The sequence below is a fragment of the Elephas maximus genome, chromosome 10 (genome assembly GCF_024166365.1).
Source record: "Elephas maximus indicus isolate mEleMax1 chromosome 10, mEleMax1 primary haplotype, whole genome shotgun sequence".
In the NCBI taxonomy this organism is placed as follows: domain Eukaryota; kingdom Metazoa; phylum Chordata; class Mammalia; order Proboscidea; family Elephantidae; genus Elephas; species Elephas maximus.
The window spans coordinates 73,988,769-73,995,765 of record NC_064828.1 but is presented as its reverse complement, the minus strand read 5'-3'; the positions used below and the strand labels follow the sequence as shown (position 1 = coordinate 73,995,765).

Here is a 6,997-nt window from a genome sequence, read left to right as displayed (position 1 = left end):
CACTCTAGCCCTATAAGAGGAGTTTCTGCTTGGACGTGAACACCGTGAGCCCTCGGTGACACAGAAGCCTCAGTTTTTATGGAGAAGGGAGAAAGCATCCTCTGGGAGCTGGGACCTAGCCTGACACAGCTAGGTCTTGGTGTTCTCCAGCTGAACAAAATTTCCACAGAACACCAACATCAGACAAGGCCACTCTGTGACCATGATGAAGCAAAACAAAAACAAGATTACTCCATAATCATAACTGAACCCAGACAAAAATAAGAACATTGTCCGAACCACAAAAATGACCAAAGATGCCCCTTTCTTGGCTCATATGAGTGACTGCTGCTTCTTCAGTAACGGCAGTTTTAGCCTCAGCTCCTTTCTCCTGCCTTCTGGATAAGAATTATTAAGACACCCAGGCATAAAATTTCCCCCACTCCCTGACAACATCCAATCTAGAGCTGAGTTCCACTTCCTTGGACCCTCCCCAATATCATCTAACACAAGCCCAAATCCTATAGTAAGTTCTTTTTGTGGCACCGTAGTTAAGCTCTCGGCTGTTTAGGTAGGCCGTTCAAACCCAGCAGCTGCTCCATGGGAGAAAGATGTGACAATCTGCTTCCACAAAGATTACAGCCTTGGAAACCCTGTGGGGGCAGTTCTACTCTGTCCTGTAGGATCACTATGAGTCAGTGTTGACTCAATGGCAATGGGTTTGATTTTAAGGAGATGCTCTGTGTTCCCCATGGTGTGCATTTTCCCTCGTTGCAACCAGCCAATACACCCACCTTTGTTTGACTATAGGTGGTCCTGGTGGTCTTTGGTTAGAGGGCATTGACAGTATGGACTGGAAGGCAGGCTCAGCTTTTTTGCCATCTTAGAGTGAGAAATCATAGTTGGGCCAACTGGTCAGCTAGGAAACCCTGAACTACTTTGCCAACACCAATGAAACAACAATTCTGGCTACACACTGAGTGCAAATTACCCAACTTGCACAAGAGAGGGACAGGTGAGGCACCTGGTGGAGCTACTTCCTCCCAGGTACGTGCGTGAGATGAAAGAACACAGCAGCCGTGACCTGGCTTTCCTTGGGGCTGCCTCTGCCCAAGTTGCAGCTGTTCCTTATTAACATAGCCAAGTCAATCCCCTCAACACAGGTTCTAACGCTCCCTCCTACTGCCACTCTTTTACCTACACTATTTACCATGATGCTAACATTCTACCTCAAACTCTCCTTCTACCTGAACTAATCCACTCGTTGATTCCCTGCCCCCCCACCCCCCCGTCCTGAACCACACACCCACATCCTGCACCTCTGCCACAGGTCTGTGCAGGCTGGGCTCTGGGCCTCGTTCCATCTTTTAAAGCCCTGCTTTATGATTAACTCACCTGTTCCCCAGAGTCTTCCGGTTGAGTCCAGTTGGCTGCCCATGCTTGTAGCACCTGCTCCCAACATTCACCAAGCAAGCTTAGGTTGAATAAGTTGAGCTCAGGTTGACTCAGTCACTGACTAGGTTGATTTATGGGCTTTGGGATAATCATGTGGACAGTGAATGTATTTGTTTTTGGTGGGGTGGTAGGGAGTAGGGTTCCTAGTCCACCTGTCCATCTAGCCCCTAAACTCCCTCAGGCCAGAGGCCACACCTGCTGGGTTTGTTTTTGACCACTCCTTCCCCATCCACCTGGAACCTGAGTTCACTACAGTGAGTGCTCCCACAGGCTCACAATGTTCTAACGAGAAGGGCAATCAGGGACTGTTTGTCTGTGGGGTTGTACAATGACAGCTGATTCTCAGACAATCCCCATTGCTACCTCCTTCCCCAGGGCAGCATCAGTGCCCTGCAGCTGCCAGGAAGGTGTTAGAGGGAAGGTATCAGTGATCCTAGAAGTGTAATAACTATCCTGACCAATCCAAGTTGCTTTTTCCATACCCTGAGCTTCACGGCTTTCTGTCCACAAAACAACGACCCTAGAACACGTTTCTTTCTAGAGCTGGACACCTGCCAGCCTGACTACTCCAGAACCCAGTTCACGTGAGGTAGGGGTGAGAGTTACTCAACATCTGATCTCCTTCTCGTTAACCACTGATAAACACCTGATGACTCTTTAAAAGCAAGGTCAAAGGTACAGCCAAACACTTTTTTTTTTAAGGGCTGCATTGAGATGAAAGATACTCTGCAGCCTTACATAGGACAAAGTTAATCTAAATGCACCAAACCAAACTCATTGCGGTCGAGTCTATTCCGACTCATAGTGACCCTACTGGACAGAGTAGAACTGCCCCATTGGGTTTCCAAGGAGCGGCTGGTGGATTCGAACTGCTGACCCACAGCCGAACTCTTAACCACTGCACACAAATATTAAGAAATGTTTAAGATACGATGTTAAATGACAAAAGCAAGGTTTGCAAAATAGTATATATATCATGAGCTCATTTTTATAATCCTAGAAATTTTTTTTTTTCTTTAATAGAAAAAGAGTTGAGAGGATATTTACCATGCTGGTATATAAAAAAAAAGGTATATAGTGGGGGGTAATAAGGAGACTTACAATATTTAACTGTTCTAAGTTGTTTCAGTTTTTTTTTTTTTTTTTAACCAAGTTGTACTTGCTAGTTTTGCCATCAGCAAAATAAATAGTAGTTTTTAAAAAGAGATTTGGGATAGAAACTCTTTTATTCCATTTAACTATTTTTTTATTACCCCCTACCATATACAATTTTGTTTCATGATTGAATGAATTTTATTTAATTAAATGAAGCTTTATGTATCTCTTTTTTTGCTTAAATTTTATTATCATTTTTAATTTATTATTTTCTTTCTTTTAATATCTTAAAGTACTTCAGATTTCTTACAAGCTCCATACTGATGCTGCGCTGGGGGAAATCTGTGAAGCGGTCATCATTTTAGCAAAACAGTTCCTCAGGAAATGGTTGAGGGGCAGTTAGTCATTGTATTCATTCAATATACATTATTGAGTGTTACTGAGTACCAGGCCTGTGTGCGTGATGCTGGGGCCCAACACTTGAAAAAAGAGGATTAAAATTTCAAGGAAACACTCCAGGTTGTTCTGTTGCACTAGAGCCATAGACTTGCCCCAACAGTATAGGGTGGTGGGTAAGAACGTGGGTTGGGAATCAGGCTGCTTGAGATTAGATTCCATCACGGCTATTTACTAACCTCAGGGCCTTGTGTCAGTTAGAGATTGGGTCAGATGCTAGCTTTTTCTTTCATTTAAACAAACAAGTCTGGAGGTAGGCAGTCCAAGGCTGATACAGCAATTCAGAGTCACCAGGGACCCAGACTCCTTCTGTCTTTCTGCCCTGCCATCTTTAGCTTGTCGCTTCCTTTCACAAGGTCGCAAGTTGATGCTAAAGCCTTAGCCATCATGACCAGGCAAGAAGCAGGAAGCAGGAGAAAGGGGAAAAGAGCAAGAAAAAGCCCATGTAAGCAGCCTATATCCTTTTAAAGAAGCTTTGCTGGAAGTCTAACCCAACAACTTCTGCTTCCATTTTATGGGTGAGAGTTACCCAGGAGTCCCTGGGTGGTGCCAACAGCTAATGTACAAGGCTGCTAATCAGAAGGTTGGAAGTTCTAGTCTACCCAGAAGCAACTTGGAAGAAAGGCCTGGTGATCTACTTTCAAAAGATCACAGCCATTTAAAACACAGCCCGTAGAGCACAGTTCTGCTCTGACACACGTGGGGTTGCCATGAGTCAGAACTGACTGGACAGCAACTGGTTTTTGGTTTTAGCTAACTAACCACAAGGGAGGCTGGGTAGCCTTTATCTGCCCATATTACCTCGCCGAATAAAATAAGGGTTCTCTTACTAAGTAAGAAGGAGATTTTAAATACTAGCTAGGCAATTAGCAGTCCCTGCCACAGGGTAACAGTATTGTTCACCTCACCAAGTACTAGGGGATTACATAAGATAATACTCGTAAACTTCTCAAATGTCACCTCCCCTTTGAAGCCTTCCTCAGGTAAATTTAATCATTTTGTGCATAGGTATCTAATAGCACACTTTGCACAACTGTATCCTAACATTGGCTGGGGTTTATTGTAATTTAACATTACTATCACCCCCACTGGACTCTGAGGCAGGGGCGAGGTCTTACTCACCTTTGTACTTAGAGTGCCAGCACAGGATAGATTCTTATTGTGGAATGAATAAAAGAATTTCCCTATTCTTTCTTGATATAAATACTTCCTGAACAACTTTTACTTCCAAATCCAAATAACCTCCGAGCCATAAGCCTCCATCTTTCAAAAGTCAGGTATAGACCCTGTTCTTTTCAGTCCTGAGACAGAGTGAAAAGAGCAGACAGAATGGGCCTCAAATATCTGTTTTGTCCCTTATCTGCTATGTGACATTTGGCAAATTACTTAACCTCTCTGAGCTTCAGTTTTCTTCTCTGGAAAATGGGGTTAAAATTGGTGGCCCTGTGTGTACGATGTAAGGATTAAATGAAAGTGCTCAGTATGTTCCTGGCATGGGCCAGTACTCAGTGAACACTAGCATCCTTGGGCTTATCTTCTTTTGATACTTGCCCTTCTACCCTAATAGATCTGCCCCAGCAAAGTAAAAAATAGCTAATACCTTTTCAGCACTTGCTGTGTACGGGGTGCTCTTCTCCATTTAGTCCTTGCAACAATCCTAAGTTAGGTACTATTGTAATCACCCCCATTTTACAGATAAACATACCGAGATTCGGGAAGTCATCCAGCTAGATGACAGGGGCAGAGCAAGAGTGGTCTGGCTACAACCTCAGGCTTCTAACAAACACACCACACTGGCTTTCATGTTGCATTTGGCAACATTTAGCCTCAGCACATCCTCCATCATCTCTTCCGCTCTCCAATCACTGACAATCTCTCTGGGTGTGCCACAGACCACATCACTCTGGGGGTAGACCAGGAAGATTCTGGGTCAGCTTATCCCAAGGGATGGTTTTCCCAGCAGAAAATCTCCACAAAACACTGGTGGCTACTCACACTTCCCAGAGAACAGCATAAAAAGTTCAGTTTCAGTGCCTGAGAGCAGCTGTGACCTCAGATGGATTGCCAGTGTAAGAAGCCCCCCACCTTCACAAACTCTACCATGTGAAAAACACAAATTTATAAAGAAAGCTGAATGCATGTGCGTGGGAGGAATTCTGTTCATTACGTAAAGATAATTCGCTTTATAAAATGATTCATCTCAGGCTTCCTTTATTTAGCAATCTTTCCTTGTGCACTTACAGTGGTTTAATTTTAAAAATAATTCCATTTGTGTGAGACTTTTCAGGGACCCAGCTATTAAGCCATGTGAAATACCCACTGCCATTGAGTCAATTCTGACTTAGGAGATACACCCATACAATTCCATGATCTTAATATTGCAAGGAAATTGCTACAAACTCTGCCTGATCTGATCTTTTCCCTTGGATTTTTCTCTTCCAACTCTTCTCCGAGGAGGTGCTTTTTGAATTGTATTATGGGGAAAAATCATTGAAAATCAGTCAGTTATCACAATAGAAAGAACTCAATTTTGGTTGTGCTGGGAGCATCCACCAACTGAGCCCATCTTTTTGAGCCCTGGAAAAGTACCAAGTCACTTTTCTTTGCCTGGTGTCTTAAAACTTACAGAGTCTCTGGGAATCAGCAGTGAAGGAACTGGCAGCAGCCAGTAACACAGAGGCAGGGCAGGGGGTGGGGGTGGGCACGCAGAAAGCTGAAGACATCACAGAACTTAGAGGCCAGTGAAGAAGGAGTTGGCTTCCCAAGGCTGGCCTTGACCATTCCTGGGCAAGCTGTCCTAGTCGCTACCACTGACAAGGATCAACTATGTGTCTTTCTGACCAGACTGCTGGCGATAGGGCACTAAACCATTGGCTAGAAGGGGCAGAAAACAGAGCTGGAGAAGGGAGAGTGGGAGTGAGAATCTATAAAACCTTGGACAGTGAAAAGTATTCATTACATTTTCAGAAAGTTAAAACCATTCTTGAATGTGAAACAGAATCCATAGGATGCCAGAGACTCAAAGTTACTCAGTCACCACCAGCCTGAACTGAAGAAGAATGAGGAACCCAAGATGTAACATTTTTTATGAGTGGCCTTCTAGATGAAACTGGAACCAGCTGCGAGTCTACGTTTCAGGAAAGCCTGGCATGGTGAAAGCCTCTCCTGACTCACACGTATGGGCTGGAGCTCATGTCCATTTTGGGAAAGTTTGCTATCTCCTCGCAAAGCAACAAAATGCAGAGATGGGACACAGGTTTGCTCAAAAATCCCCTGGGGGCTCTTTGACACAATCTTGTACTTACCTCCTTTAAAAAGGGCCTGAAGTAGGCCAGGGGGTGCCTATACACAGTATTTAAGGAGGTGCTCACTCTCAGGGTTGTGCAAGTGCAGGGTCAGTGTGTGAGAGTGAAAGCTGCCTTAAATATTTCTCCCTAGGCACCTCACTTACCTCACAGACCTGTCTTGCCTTTCAAACTCCCCATTCAACAACACCCTCCCCCCGCAAATTCTAAGTCAATTGGTTTGGGATAGGCTGTGGCATTTTTAAACAGTTGTATTGAGCTATAGTTCACCTATTCGAAGTATAGGATTCAATGGCTTTTAGTACACTTATAGTTAGGTGCAACCATCACCACAGGCAATTTTACAAAAAAAAAAAAAAAGAAACGCTTCATGAATTTGCATGTCACTCTTGCCCAGGCCATGCTAAGCCTCTCTGTCTGAGTCCGATTTTGGTATAAGTGCTGCCGAAGTAAGCATGGATGTGGGCATTTTTAAACGTTTCTCATTCTGATTCCAATGTGTAGTGGGATGGACAATTGCTTTAAGTGAATAAGGGTAGTGGCAAGTGGAAGGGGTCCAACTGAAAGCCAAGAAGAATCTTAATTTTTTCCTAGTGTGTTCCCTGGGGGAAAAATTCCTATCAAATTCATTTTGGCTTAGTCTGTTCACCAAACTATAGGTCATAAAGGACACTGTCAAAAAGGGCACTGTCCAGATAAAATACAGG

At 44.0% G+C, this 6,997-nt stretch overlaps 1 non-coding gene across 1 annotated transcript; it reads right to left on the bottom strand.

Moving 5' to 3' along the window:
* Positions 1 to 6,642: 6,642 nt before the first annotated feature.
* Positions 6,643 to 6,747, bottom strand: LOC126084919 (U6 spliceosomal RNA). Its single transcript, XR_007519145.1, has one exon. It is a non-coding gene; the product is annotated as a U6 spliceosomal RNA (small nuclear RNA).
* Between the last annotated feature and the right edge of the window lie 250 nt (positions 6,748 to 6,997).